The 15,746-nt window shown below is 32.1% G+C and overlaps 2 pseudogenes; both read left to right on the top strand.

Annotated features, from left to right (window-relative positions):
• LOC139521431 (uncharacterized) overlaps positions 1 to 12,223 on the top strand; it is a 28,665-nt pseudogene extending 16,442 nt beyond the window's left edge.
• A 281-nt stretch (positions 12,224 to 12,504) lies between these two features.
• On the top strand, positions 12,505 to 14,088 carry LOC139521430 (uncharacterized; annotated as a pseudogene).
• Positions 14,089 to 15,746: the final 1,658 nt, after the last annotated feature.

The raw sequence follows: 15,746 nt of genomic DNA, 5'->3' as shown, positions 1-15,746 counted from the left end.
TCATTATTTAAGAGGTGGGGGGGGGGGTCGGAGGGGTCCTGATCCCAAAATCCCCGGCTTAAAAACATGAAATCTTGAGGTCTCAAATTAAAAAAATATCAAATCCTGCCATCCCGAAATTCGAAGAAAGTGATCCCTGACCCCGAAAGTGTCAATCCCGAAATCCCGAACTTAAAAACACCCAATCCAGACATTCCGAAAAAGTTCCTGCCCCATCTCATTTAACTTGCGTCTAAAAAGATGACTCAACTTTAAAATTTCCCTCTAATTTGCTCCCCTTGAACTCTATTTGGCCCCTTCCCCGTCATTTTCCTCTCCATTTGTTTGAAAGTCATATATACTCTTTAGTCCATTTACAGTAACAGCTGTTTTGTGATTTTGATTTGGTTTCCATGTATTTGTGTTCCTGTAAAATTTTGACTTCACAATACAAAATAACTGATGCCACAATAGAAAAGGGATTGTTGTATGACATCAATAGTTAAAGTGGGACAGATTATCTGGTCAGCCGACAATAGTAAGTGATATTAGGTGACTTGAATCTAAGGGTCATTTGCTTAAATCAGTTCCAATAATTCATTGGACATACACAAAATGTAAGGTTTTTCTGTTGGTCAAGTGACAATTTTTATACAACAGCAAAAAAAATTTGCATCGTATAATGGTATGTATGACGTTGTTGTCGTCTTTTCGTCCGAAGACACATTTAGTTTCCAGACAATAACTTTAGTTTTAGTGAATGGATTTTTATAAATTTTAAACAGAAGGTTCAATACCACTAAAGGAAGGTTGGGATTGATTTTGGGGGCTGGGTCCCAATAGTTTAGGAATTACGGGCCAGAATAAGCATTTTACTTGGTTTGACGCACAATTAAGTATAAGTGAATAGAAATCAATGAAATTTAAACACAAGGTTAATGACCACAATAGGAAAGTTAGGGTTGATTTTTGGAGTTTTAGTCCGAACAGCTAAGGAATTAAGGGCCCTTAAGCTAAAAGGGCCCAAATAAGCATTTTTTTTGGTTTTCGCACAACAACTTTACTATAAGTGAATAGAAATCAATGACAATTAAACACAATGTTAATAACCTCAAAAGTAAGGTTGGGATTGATTTTGGGAGTTTTGGTCCCAACAGTTTAGGAAATAGTTTAGGAACATAAGGGTTCAAAATTAAACTTTGTTTGATTTCATCAAGATTTGAATTATTGGAGTTCCTTGAAATGCTGAATCTAACCGTGTATTTAGAATCTTGACATTTATATTTTTTTTAAATTGGTCTACGTCATTAACGTCTCAAGGGTTCAAAACTGAACTTTATTAGATTTCTTCAAAAATTGAATTCTTGGGGTTCCCCAACTGTTCCGGGTTCGACCTCTGCAGGCGTATTAAGCTGCACCCTGCGGAGCATCTGGTTGTAATATGTACAACAATCAAACATCAACCCACACCAAACTGAATGTAGTTGAAAGACATCTAGAGGTCAATATACAGTCTCGAACAGAAGACAAAAAAAAGAAAAATATAGTGAATTGAAGAATTTATATTATTACATGTACATGCATTTGAAATATTTAATATATATTGTTTCAAATTTTTCAGTTTTAGGTTCCACCTAGCTAACATTTTAGAAAACTGGGATTTCAATGCTAGTCTATTAGAGGGATGGATATTTGATTTTCATTGGTTGTACATGTAGATATGGATTCTTATTTTATCATTAAGTCAGATTTGAAAATGATTTGGGGAATAAAGTTTTCAGTAAAGATTGAACGTCAGTTTTAGTCTTATATATGTACTTTAAAATTTTAGTCTTACATGTATATAATTATGTGTACATATATCACTGATTCAGTGGCAATGGTAAATAGACACTGACAAGTCTTGGATAACATTTTACCTACTTCATGTAATTGTAGTACCTCCGAATATATTTATGGACCCATTTCCCATGTTATAACAGGAGATCTTAACATCGTTCAAGACCGAGAGTTAAACTCATTCCTCAGTAAAGGACCTAAATATCGTCCCCCGTCAATTATTAATTGGAATGAGTGTCCTAATATCATCTACGACTCACTCCATACTTACTGTATAAAATGGATAAAACGGGAAAAAGCTGACAAAAATCTTTGGACTCTTTTTTTAATTCAGTAATGAAGATAGTTGATATATATGTATTCAACATTTTAAAGAACATTTTACTATTAACAATAACCACAATGAACCTATTTCTCGTATCAAACATAAACTAAAAGAACAAGCCAAGAAATTTGTTTTTGTACCGGTCGATAAAGCTGCTAATAATATTATTATTGTTTGACGTAAATTTTACATTGAGGTTCTGAAAAAAGAAATCACCAATTTACCAACATTCCAACTGACTCCATTTTCAGAAAACAACATCTGTAACAAACATAAACTTTTAGCTACCGCTTTGCAAGCAGAGCCAAATACAATGAAAGTCCCAACTATGTATTGGCTTCCGAAGCTACACAAAACACCTTACAAATATAGATTTATTTCGTCTTCAAGCCATTGTTCCACTACTAAATTGTCTATTCTTCTTACCAGCACGCTTGGTACTATTAAATCCTGATAATAAATTGTTCAAATAAGGCCTTTGAAAATAGTGGAATAAATTACTTTTGGAGTATCAAGAACACGCTGGAAGTACTTGATAAATTGCATGCTTATATTGGTGATTTTGAATCTGTTCAAAGTTTTGATTTTTCTACCCTGTATACCACATTGCCTCACATTCTCATTAAGAAAAAATTCACACACCTAATTAAATGGGCATTTAAAAAGTCAGAATGTGAATATACATGTTCAAACTCTTTTAGGTCATTTTTTAGTAGCAATAAACAAAAAAACTATGTCAATTGGACATGCTCTGATATGCCCTTGAATTTTTACTTGATAACATATTTGTTCGCTTTGGGGATTCCAAATATCGTCAGATTATCGGAATTCCAATGGGGACTAACTGTGCACCACTTATTGCGGACCTGTTTTTGTATTGCTATGAGTTACAATTTATGACAGAAATAAGCAAAGACCCATCGAAACAACATCTGATACACAAATTTAATAATACTTTTAGATATTTGGATGATATTTTGACTCTCAATAATGACGACTTCAGTATGTATATTAAAGAAATTTATCCTGTTGAACTTACTTTAAATAAAGCTAATACTAACAATGACCACTGCCCTTTCCTTGATCTTGATAACTATATCACTAACGGAAAGCTGAATACTAAAATTTATGATAAAAGAGATGATTTTTCATTTCCTATCGTTAATTATTCATTTTTAGATGGTGACGTTCCCTTGTCACCATCTTACGGTGTTTATATATCTCAACTTGTACGATTTGCTGGTGTATGTAACAATGTTTTAGATTTTAACGAGAGAAATTTATGTATTACTGAAAAATTATTACACCAGGGTTTTCGATATCACAAACTAGTCAAAACATTTACTAAATTTTATCATTGTTATAAGGACATCATTCGTAAATATAGCTCAACATGCAGACTTCTTATACGTTCAGGTATAAGAAGGGATATAGTTACGATACTGTTGTCAGGTCATTAAAGATTGCATATTTTGGTGTTAATATTGATTCACTTATAGGGTCTTTGCATCGGAACTAAACACATTTATACATTTATTCAAAAACCAGTTGTTGGCATGACACGGGTTATGTTCTTCTCATATATGTTATGATGGTATGATACTAAACCCCTAACGGAAAGGATTGTGCCTGATGTTCATATGATGAAATCAAAATCTTTCAGTCAGTTTAATTGAAGTCTGGAGCTGGCATGTCAGTTAACTGCTAGTAGTCTGTTGTTATTTATGTAATATTGTCATTTTGTTTATTATACCCCATGCAACGAAGTTGCGGAAGGTATAATGTTTTTGACCCGTCTGTCCGTCCGTCCGTCCGTCCGTCAGTCCTGTTTCTTGTCATCGCAAATCCTCTCAAACCACACAACAGAATTTCACGAAACCTTTTCAGATGAAAAGGACATACTATGTAGTTGTGCATATCGACAGGAAATTGCGATTCAATTTTTTTTATAAGAGTTACGCCCCTTTGAACTTATTTACTTAATGTACTACTGCAACAGTTTGTCATCGCAACTCCTCTGAAACTACACAACAGAATTTCACGAAACCTTTTTAGATAATAAGGACATACTATGTAGTTGTGCATATCGACAGGAAATTGCGATTCAATTTTTTTTATAAGAGTTACGCCCCTTTGAACTTATTTGCTTAATGTACTACTGCAACAGTTTGTCATCGCAACTCCTCTGAAACTACACAACAGAATTTCACGAAACCTTTTTAGATAATAAGGACATACTATGTAGATGTGCATATTGACAGGAAATTACGATTCAATTTTTTTTCTAGGAGTTACCCCCCTTTGAACTTATTTACTTTATTGTACTACTGCAACAGTTTGTCATCGCAACTCCTCTGAAACCACACAACAGAATTTCATGAAATTTTGTAGATAATAAGGACATACTATGTTGATGTGCATATTGACAGGAAATTATTATTCAATATTTTTTCTTATACAATTTATTTTTTTCTTACACTTATTTAATTTCTCCAATGACAATGTGGGGACGTGGGGTATGTGAGCGTGCTCACTAAGGTTCTTTAATTTTCTTTGGTTACATCTTCTGACATCAGACTCGGACTTCTCTTGAACTGAATTTTAATGTGCGTATTGTTATGCGTTTACTTTTCACATTGGCTAGAGGTATAGGGGGAGGGTTGAGATCTCGCAAACATGTTTAACCCTGCCGCATTTTTGCGCCTGTCCCAAGTCAGGAGCCTCTGGCCTTTGTTAGTCTTGTATTATTTTAATTTTAGTTTCTTGTGTACAATTTGGAAATTAGTATGGCGTTCATTATCACTGAACTAGTATATATTTGTTTAGGGGCCAGTTGAAGGACGCCTCTGGGTGCGGGAATTTCTCGCTACATTGAAGACCTGTTGGTGACCTTCTGCTGTTGTTTTTTTCTATGGTCGGGTTGTTGTCTCTTTGGCCCATTCCCCATTTCCATTCTCAATTTTATAGTTTTGAATGTTTGTTTATCAGTTGAAAACTAACATTAGGTGGAGGTGTGTTCTTATTTCCAACAGAGGGGCACTCAAGCTATATCAATTTGTGCATGAAGCAAATTGATAGTTGCTAGATACTGAATGATTATACCTCAAGAAAGTTTTAACCTGTGCATATATACTTAAAAATACGATTAAAAAAAATGATGTCTTTTTCAGGACTTCTTATCCAACCATATAGTATGGCATGTTATTGAGATATGGTTATGGTCGATGGATGTTCATGAAGGACCTGTAGTACAAAGTATATCACTGGATTTAGCTCTTTGTCTAAGTGTATTGTTAAAGTACTTTGCTTTGAGCTCAGTTCATTGTTATGCAATTCATTCTTTGTGAAATAAAGATTTGACAGACAACTCTCATGTACAAGGATTTGTCAAAGAAGTATCACCTCTATGTACAATGTAAGTAATAGGGAGATAAAAGCATTCTATTTCGACTTGAACCAAACATTATACAAATGTATATCCATTGACCAAATTTAAAAAAAAAGACCAAATTTACCCGACAATGCTACTCCCGCTACTAGCAATATGATGCTAGGTTGTTTTAATACACCTATTGCCTACTGATGACTAGGTCCTGAGTATAAATGGTCCTTCAATTTAATGTTAAAAAAAAAAATATAAGGCCTATCTGGCCTAATAGATTTCTAAAACTATATTTCATTGTACATGTTCAACATTTTTATGCCCCTCCTATGATAGTAGAGGGGCATTATGAATTCTGGTCTCTGGCTCCGTTCGTCTGTGCGTCCGTCCGTTCAGGTTAAAGTTTTTGGTTAAGGTAGTTTTTGATGAATCTGAAGTCCAATCAACTTGAAACTTAGTAGACTTGTTGCTTATGATATGATCTTTCTAATTTAAAAGCCAAATTAGACTTTTGACCCCAATTTCATGGTCCACTGAACATGGAAAATGAAAGTGGGAGTTTTAGGTTATAGTTTTTGGTCAAGTAGTTTTTGGTGAAGCTGTAGTCTAATCAGCTTGAAACTTAACAAACTTGTTGCTTATGATATAATCTTTTTAATTTTGAAGCCAAATTAGACTTTTGACCCCAATTTCACGGTCCACTGAACATAGAAAATGAAAGTGGGAGTTTTAGGTTAAAGTTTTTGGTCACGGTAGTTTTTGATAAAATTGAAGTCCAATCAACATGAAACTTAGTACATATGTTCCCTATAGTATAATCTTTCTAATTTTAATACTAAATTAGATTATTAACCAATTTCACGGTCCATGAAACATGGAAAAGGATAGTGCGAGTGGGCATCCGTGTACTTTGGACACATTCTTGTTCATTCATTTGTTTATTTCTTAATTTGTGTGAATTAACATTGTTACAGTAAATGTTAATTACTACACTTTCATACTACAACAAATACTGTATTGGTACATGTATCACTTATATATTTGTATCCATATAACAAAGAAAAAATGAAAAGAGAATAATTTTGCATAACCTTTTGAATACTATTTGTAGATTTTTAGACATATTAAGACTAATTAAGTAGCTGTTGATAATATCCACTTGACATGCTTGAAATTCTATCAGATTACTTTTGGAACAGTTATGAGTCTTTGAAGCAAGCTCACAAAGGTTCTTTTGGTGAAATCATTGTCATATTGGTCAAAAGTTTTCTTTGCTTTGACCGGATTTGGAGGAGATATTATCAAAGAAATGATAAAAATCAGCATAAAGGTTTACTTCCTAGATCATCTAGCCCCAAGCATCATGTCAGGCATTGTCATTACTAAAAACCAATAAATGTATTCTAATCTGAGGAACATTTTAACAAAAATTTTTACTAATGATACTCTGATAATTCACCACAAAATAATATAAATAGAACCATATAAATAGTAAGCAAATACATATAAAAAAGATGTGGTATGATTGCCAATGAGACAATTCTCCACAAGAAACAAAAATGACACCGAAATTAACAACTACAGGTCACCATATGGCCATCAACAATGAGCAAAGCCAATACCCCATTATCAGCTATAAAAGGACCCGAAATGCAATGTAAAACAATTCAAATGAGAAAACTAACGGCCTTATTTATGTACAAAAAATAAATGAAAAGTGAATATGTAACACACAAACATACGACAACCATTGAATTACAGGCTTCTTATATCATGTTATCAAATCTATATATCATCTACCATTTTGAAAAAATGAACCTATTATGTGTTGCTCTCCTATCTACAAAATGCATCCAAAATCAAAGATGTGGAACAAATTCTATCATAATCATTTGGTAATTAATGTAATTACTGTCTCTTCCTTGCCCGTCTTGAACATAAAAACTAAATATTAAATAAACAATATTCCTAATGCTCAGGTTGGTTGTCATCGTGCAACACAGTTAATAACACCATATAGGAAAACATAGAACTCCCTTTTGTCATAAGACTCTGTCAAACATCCAAACATACTATCCACACTCATCTGTGTTCACACTTGGAAAGATAAGAAATATATCAAATCAAATAGTTTTTGAACTGCCAAATCATCAACTAACTTATCAGTTCATGCTTCGTTGTGTTATATTTCATATCTTGTAGACACATTCTTCAGTAGATTATTAATTTTGTTTCTATTTTAGAAATTGCAACTATGAATGACAAAAATCAAGTAGCCATGTCCATAGATTCAGAAGCTATTGATACAGAAACTGAAAGTATAAATACAGGTTTTTGTGAACAAAAAAGGAGAATTGAATTACAGCAAACATTCATGGTAAGGTTCAAAATTCTATACTACCGGTAAATTGATTCCTGGTGTCAAGTGTGCAGTAAAAACTAAATATTGGTAAAAAAAAAACATATTATGAGGAACTTCTTTTTGTACTATGATTTCAATGAATGTATATATAGCCTTATAAGCATAATATCATTAATATGCAATCTGTATACACCATTCTCTAATTCTATTGAAATATATCCCTTTCTTTTTTGTATAAAATATTTTTAATCAACGTGTGGTTGCCGGTGATCTCAAAAGATGATTGGCTAAGTTTAAGGGTCATAACCTTTCTCAGCTCACCGAATGAATCAAAATATTCTCACATTTATTGGTGTTAATGAAATTGACAACTTCGAGGAAAGTGGAAGGCACTCAAAGGGGATTTTTGTTTAGAAAAAATGGAAAATTTATCTTTTAATCATTAGAGAAACAGATTATTACATAGTTATGTGTGGACTATCGGATTTATCCAATCTTGATAGTTAAATTATAAATTTTAAAGTCCTCGCCAAGGCTCGGACTTTAAAATTGATAATTTAACTATCGAGATTGGATAAATCTGATAATCCACTGGTATCAATGTAATAATCAATATTTATTTCTTTTTAACAAATAACTGACATAAATAAAATTTAGAATGGAAATGGGGAATGTGTCAAAGAGACAACAGAATCCGATCAAAGAGCAGACAACCTATAAGTCTTCAATACTGCGATAAAATCCTGCACCCTTGGGCATGCTTCAGCTGGCCCTTAAACAAAAATATGTACTAGTTTCACATATTTTTATTAAAAAGGTCACAATGAGTTTACTGCACACTGAAATTATATGGGCAAATTTGTTTATTGGAGGCAAACAATTAATCCCGTAGAGTATCGGATTTGTCCTCTCTATTTTAGCAATTAGATTTTGCCTGGTCATTAATCATGCATATTCATGATATTGGTACACAGGTAACTTTTATCTATAAATAGTCGAATCTTCTTGAGTTTCGTAAACAACAACGTTAAACGATATATACTACTTCATAACGTGTGACCTCAAGTGTGTGGTAAAATTTGTTGATTGATACACGTGGCTATTCTAGTAAATGAATCTACAAAGCGAAAGCACTTTCCATTTTCATCAGCTAAGAGTCGACTTAGCCCTTTTTGAAAGGCTAATGCTTGTTAGTATGATGCACTTGATACAAGAAATATCTCTCTTTATGTGGGAAATAAATACTGGCAGCAACAATATAAAGAGAGTTTTATCTGAGGAATTTAAGGCTGTTTCTGTTTTATTTAAGCAAGAAAATGTAGTGTGAGTGTCAAGAGACAAAATATTATATTATGACCATGTCTTCCTTTACAGTTTAAGCATGATTTGATAATATTGCAGTATAGTTTACTATTTTTATTTTCTTTTACAGAACTGGTGTCTGATAGCAAATATGAAGAGGCCTAGAGTTAGCAATGTCTGTGGATTCAGGTAAACAATTTTTATCTCACCTGCATACACATTTGTATAGTTCAAAGCCATATTTGAAATTCTTATAAAACCCTTGTAATTTTTGCAAAGACTTTTGTAAAGAAAAACGTGTGTCTATGTTAAATGCTGAACAATTTAGAGAAAGTCATTTTCAGAAAAATTTTCAATTGATTATATCTCAAAGAATGCACCTGTTTATTTTTTTCTACCTGTAATTTTGAAACAGGTGCCAACATTCTTATTACAAATTAGGGAATACTTTTGGGTTTCTTTATAACGGTAAATCTAATTGAGTATTTTTTATACAACTGTAAAAATGTTATATATTGGTATCACTTTGTCGTTGTCCGAAGACACTAAGTTTCTGGACAATAACTTTAGTTTAAGTGAATGGATCTCTTAAATTTAAACACAACGTTTGAAAGTACAAAAGGAAAGGTTGGAATTGATTTTTGGGATTATGGTCTCAACAGTTTAGGAATTAAGGGACTAAAAAGGGTCCAAATAAGCATTTTTTTTTAGGAATTAGGGGCAAAAACAAGACTTTTCTAATACCTTGCATAAATGGCTTATTTCCTGACCAATTATAAATTGGGTTTTGTTCTTAAATTATTGGAGTTCTTAACTAACCTGAGTCTAAACATGTAATAAGATTTTGAATTTTTGGCCCCTTTTTTAATTTGGTCCAGTTAGATTTCTGATTATGGGCCAAATTTTGAAGTTGGTCCAAATTGGGGTTCAAAATTAAACTTTGTTTGATTTCATCAAAAATTGAATGGCTTTGATATACTGAATCTAACTGTGAATTAAGTTTTTTGGCCACATTTTTAAATTGGTCCACATTGAGGTCCAAAGGGTCCTAAATTAAATTTTGTTTGAATTCATCAAAACTTGAATTATTTGGGTTCTTTGATATGCAGAATCTGACTGTATTTAGATTTTTAATTTTTGGTACTGTTATCAAATTAGTCCACATTTAGGTCAAAAGGGTTCAAAATTAAATTTTGTTTCATTTCATCAAAACTTGAATTATTTGGATTATTTGATATGCAGAATCTGACTGTATTTAGATTTTTTTATTTTTGGTACTGTTATCAAATTAGTCATGTTAGTCCACATTGAGGTAAAAATGGTCCAAAATTAATCTTTGTTTGATGTCATCAAAAATTGAATTCTTGGGGTTCTTTAATATGCTCAATCTAACCATGTATTTAGATTTTGGACAATACATGTAATTGGTAAATATCTAATTTAAAACCTGTGCTGTGTCAATTATTTAATCACAATCCAAATTCAGAGCTGTATCAAGCTTGAATGTTGTGCCCCAACTGTTCAGGGTTCTCCCACTGCGGTTGTATCAAGCTGTGCCCTGTGGAGCATTTTTTTTGTGTACCTATTTTCTGAATTGGTCCACATGTGATCAAAATTACCACCCCTATACCCCAGCAGTAGGGGTGTAAACTCTCTGACTCTGTTATCCTTCAAAATAATCATGTATTTTCTTTTTGCTATTTTCAGACCCTGATATGTTTTCATCACAAACAACAGTTTCTTCCAATTGGTCCAAAGACGAAAGGTCACAGAAAGATATGTTTAACTGGGCAATGGAAATGATGTCTCTTGGGCAATACTCACCTCTCAAATCACAAGCACCATTAGACCTAGAAGACCTACAGTATTCGACAAAAATGTATTATATACGTCAAGCAAGATTAGCATTTGAAATAATATGTGAAAGCATTGCTACATCTCAAGGTGTAGAATTGATGACTCAAGTGTATCAAAGCATGAAATTGAAGACCATTGAAACCAAACAAAAAGATGCAGTTACAGAGGCAATCATATCTGCCTACAAGAATGCAGAAGATTACTAAACTAAAGTCCAAATTTTGTCATTAATAGTAGAGAAACATTCTAAATCTGAACTTTTAAGTTTTATTGAAGGGTTGACTATTTACAAAACTGATGCAGCTAGAAAATATGCTCCAGGACAGTATGTTACTCCACCAAAGATCACACACCTTCGCCTTTCAAAACAGAAAATTCATCATTTCATTGAATTTATTTCTGCTCCATGTCATCTTCAAGCAGTTGGATTTGGATGAAGACACCTTAAAATGTCATCAGGTTTGGCTGTAAAGGTACCAAAGGTAATAAGAACAATGATTGCATCTCGCCTTATTACAGCATACAACAACTATTGCAAGGATAACACCATACTTCCTCCATGTACATGATGTAGAGCAACTCAGTACTAGATCATAAAAGCTTGCGCAGCAAAGTTGTTTCAAATCTTGGTACAAAAGTATCCGATCTTATTTAAAGTTTAGACACATTGAAATTACATCTGAAGAATGAATTTAGAAGTCACTTGTCTACAGAAAGTGATTGCAGTCAACATTGCATGCACTTTGCATGATCAGAAAAAGGCTGTGAGCATACCCACAGCAATATATGTCAACCTTGCGATAGAATGTACCAAATCAGAGATGAAATCCAAAATGTTTTGACATCAAATTTTTCAAACATCTAAATTGAAGAGAAAGAAGAACTTGAACATGACAGAAAAAAATTTGGGCTTGGAGGGATCATTCTATTAGAACTGTAAATCAAGATTCATGCAAAAGAGATATTTTCTAAAACTTGCAGTCACATGAAGTATTGATTCTTGCTGATTGGGCCATGAAGTACATACCACAAACTTTCCGTGAAACTCAGAGTGAATGATTTCGGAAACAGGGCATCAGCTGGCACATGATTTGTGCTTCAGGCCACAAGCTGAGGGAGATGAAAATGATGATGATAAGAACTTTGATATATACTCAATGGTACACATTGTGGAGGAGCAGAAGCAAGGGTGGCATATTGTGTCACAAATTTTCAGCAGTGCATTCAAAATACTGAAATCAGGCACTTGTGGACTTCTTGTGTTGACTTATATGATTGAAGGAATTGACATAACCAATGGTAAACAGATAAAAAAAGCTCTTGAAAGCCATGGCGGTATAAAAAAACATGTATATTTCAGTGGTAAATGTATCATATGAAACACAACCTTTAATATGTGGCACAATAAAGAATTTCCAAGTTACACAGTTCAACAATTTCAAGTTTGATGAGTAAGGCATGAGAGTTTACAAGGCATATGGCATTGGAGGGGAACTTGTCAAAGCAACAGACATGACCAGGATTTCAAACAAGTTAACTTTATTTGGTTCTAATTTGGTAAGAATTTATTTATTTTTGTAATCCTTTAAAAAAATATGGTACCAATTACCAGATCTAGAAAAAAAACCTCCAAAGACTAAAACAATGGGGCTACTTCATAAAATTCACAAACAATCATCAAGTAGAATGTTCTCCTAACACATTTTAGATAGCCTAAAACTTAACTATTTTAAAAGCATCACTGTTTAAAGATATACATGATGTAGGGGAGGTATTGGATACACATATGATGTAGGGAAGGGTATTGGATATATGAGTCAATGAGATAACAACCAATTAAATTCATCATAGATATCAGGATTCAAATTGTAAAGCCGGTAGTGCATTTTGTTTCAAAAAACTCATCAGTGATGCTGAAATAAACATAAAAAATAAAAAGGCCTAACGAGGTCAAATACTATCATAAATATGAGGATCTAAAATTCCTAATTGTTTTGCCAAATAAAGCTCATGCAGGTGTCAGCGGACGGTGATCAGCACTAGATTTACTGACTACAAGCAGAACAACTAATGCAGTACGCACATTCGTAAATTAATGTCTTGTTTGGTCACTTGTTGAAATTTTTTCTAGATTTGAATTCTTAGATTAGTTATTCTATTAGAATTAGATTTTGAATTTAAAAGGAACCATATCTTACACTCAGCTTATAATTCATTTCTTTTCAGGATTTTATTTTTAAACTCCCCTAGATAAGTCTCAAGAGGATAACCTATTTATAATTATTTTTTACAGACATTTGGTGATTCCAAAATACTAGAAACTAAACCAGCTTCCATCAAAACATTGAGGTATAATGCAAATTTTGATCCAAATTGCATACTTTAAGAAAGAAGACCAATTATTAAGACACCTGTCTGTCAGTAAAAATGTTGTTGATGATGAAAATCAAAATTTTATCATAGATACTTCCAAAAGGCTTTGGTCTGCCAAATACCAAGATATTAGATATAATCAACCTTTGAATTCTTGAAATATCAACAAACAGCATGGTTATGCTTTAAAAAAAGGAAAAAAAGGCTGTGAGGTTCTCTCCAAAAGTATTAAAAGGACTTTTTGGCAGTTTTATTTAATGCTGGAGAAGAGTCCGGTATAAAAACAAATCCATACACAGTTTCCAATTAAATGTGAAATGAGATTGATTCACAAGGAAACAGAGTTTTCTCACCATCAAAGTGGTTGTCTCATCAACAAATATTTCAAATTCAAATATTTTATTGGACAAAGCACATACCGGTATGATACAATGCGTATTCCAAGATACAAACACATTAAACATGACAATTTTTCAAATAAGAAGTTTCTTTGGAAACTTGTGCATCAAAAAACAGAAAGTAGAGAAGTCCAAAAATCCATCTGTAGAGGTCGTCAAAATAGAAAATGATTAAGAAGATGATGAAGATCTTCAAAATGTACTTAGCCATTTAATTGCAAATGAACACAATAATGTTTTATCAGAAATTGTTACTGGATTGACCTATTAGTTTTATTGATCTTATTCTTAGTTTTATGTAAATATTTATCAGACACTAAAGAAACAATTCATTACTACATGAACTATAAATTCCTTAACTAATTCAACTATTGGTGTCTTGTTTGCTGCTAAGTCATGATTAATTAACTCAATATAGATGTAAACTTGGATGTATTTTAATCTTATTCTTGCAATGTTATTTGGTTGTTTAACAAAAATTTGATATTAAAAGCTTAAATCAAAGTAAAAATCATAAAGGGGCAGGAACATCCAAATACACATGTTAAGAAAATCCATTTCTTTAAAAAAAATCGAAGTTTGGTCTACATTTTCACACTTAACTGACTTCAGTTTTATATTCAAGATCATTTAAAACTGCATGAAAAATTGTATATACATTTGTACATGTATCTTGCGTACAGTAAGAACATATTAAGTAGTTTTGTATATCAGCACCAAGCCAAAAGCTGGTCACTGTAACCTATATTCTAAATGTTTACATTTATTTAAAAGATTAAAGTCAATAATTATAATCTAGACAGGAGCCAGTTATGTAGAAGTTGTTGTATGATGTTTCTTATATCTGATTTTTGGTCAGAATTGTTAAACCATATTTTGTCATTGTTATGCATTCACACTTACTATATGGTATGGGTGTTGTACACTGTTGAAGGTTGTACAATGACATTGAATCGCTTCAATCCATGTTATTTTGACTCTGTTGTAAAGTTGTCTCATTTACAATCATCATTCTAAATTCTAGTAGATTCATTTTGAATTTTGATTACAATGTTATTCAGCAGCTTACATTGGTGGTCTCTTGTATGGTTTCAGAACTTGCCATCTTGCAGTCTTTTTAAAGTGTCCAGATCTAGAGCAGAACACTTTCATTGAAGACAAAAAATATTTATTTTGAAGATTTTTGAAAATTCAATTTTTATTGGATTATCTCCCTTTGTACCATGAAAATTATTATTTATGGCCTCTATTGTGATAGTTAGTTTACATACTTTGTAATTGTTTAATATAAAAATTCTTTTAATCAAGAAGTAAAATTCACATTTGTACAGATTAATATTTAAATAATCATTAATTCTCTAAAGAATTAAGAAATTGTAAATTGAGACATTTTGTGAGAAGAATTAGGTAAACGGACAGAAAGTCACAGGACAAAAAGTCACAGGACATAAAGTCACAAATTTGATAGGACAAAAAGTCACAGGACAAAAAGTCACAAATAGTTTGTTGACAATTATTTGAATATATAAGAGAAATATCTTGAAATATTTACTTTTTAATACATATTTCATATTAAATTGTAGGAAATGTGTCATTATACTTGAAAAATGAAGATTTATTTTTATTTAATTTTAATCATGCAAAGGGTATATTTCTTGGCACCATGAAGCCATTTAAGTGCAAAGCCACGTTGACATTTTGTTTTTTTTAACAATTATTTGATCATCTTTGATATTTTTTGGATAAATTTTTTTTACAATGTTGGTTTATATACAATAGTTCAAGAAAAATACAAAAATATTTTTGCAGAAATAAGTGTTTTTTATTCAAAGAAAATATTCAGAAAAAATTAATTGTGACTTTTTGTCCTGTGACTTTTTGTCTGTGACTTTTTGTCCTGTGACTTTCTGTCCTACATTCAAGAATTTT

Source organism: Mytilus edulis, chromosome 4 (genome assembly GCF_963676685.1).
Source record: "Mytilus edulis chromosome 4, xbMytEdul2.2, whole genome shotgun sequence".
NCBI classification, from domain to species: domain Eukaryota; kingdom Metazoa; phylum Mollusca; class Bivalvia; order Mytilida; family Mytilidae; genus Mytilus; species Mytilus edulis.
The sequence above is the reverse complement of the archived record's forward strand: the minus strand, read 5'-3'. Positions and strand labels throughout refer to the sequence as shown.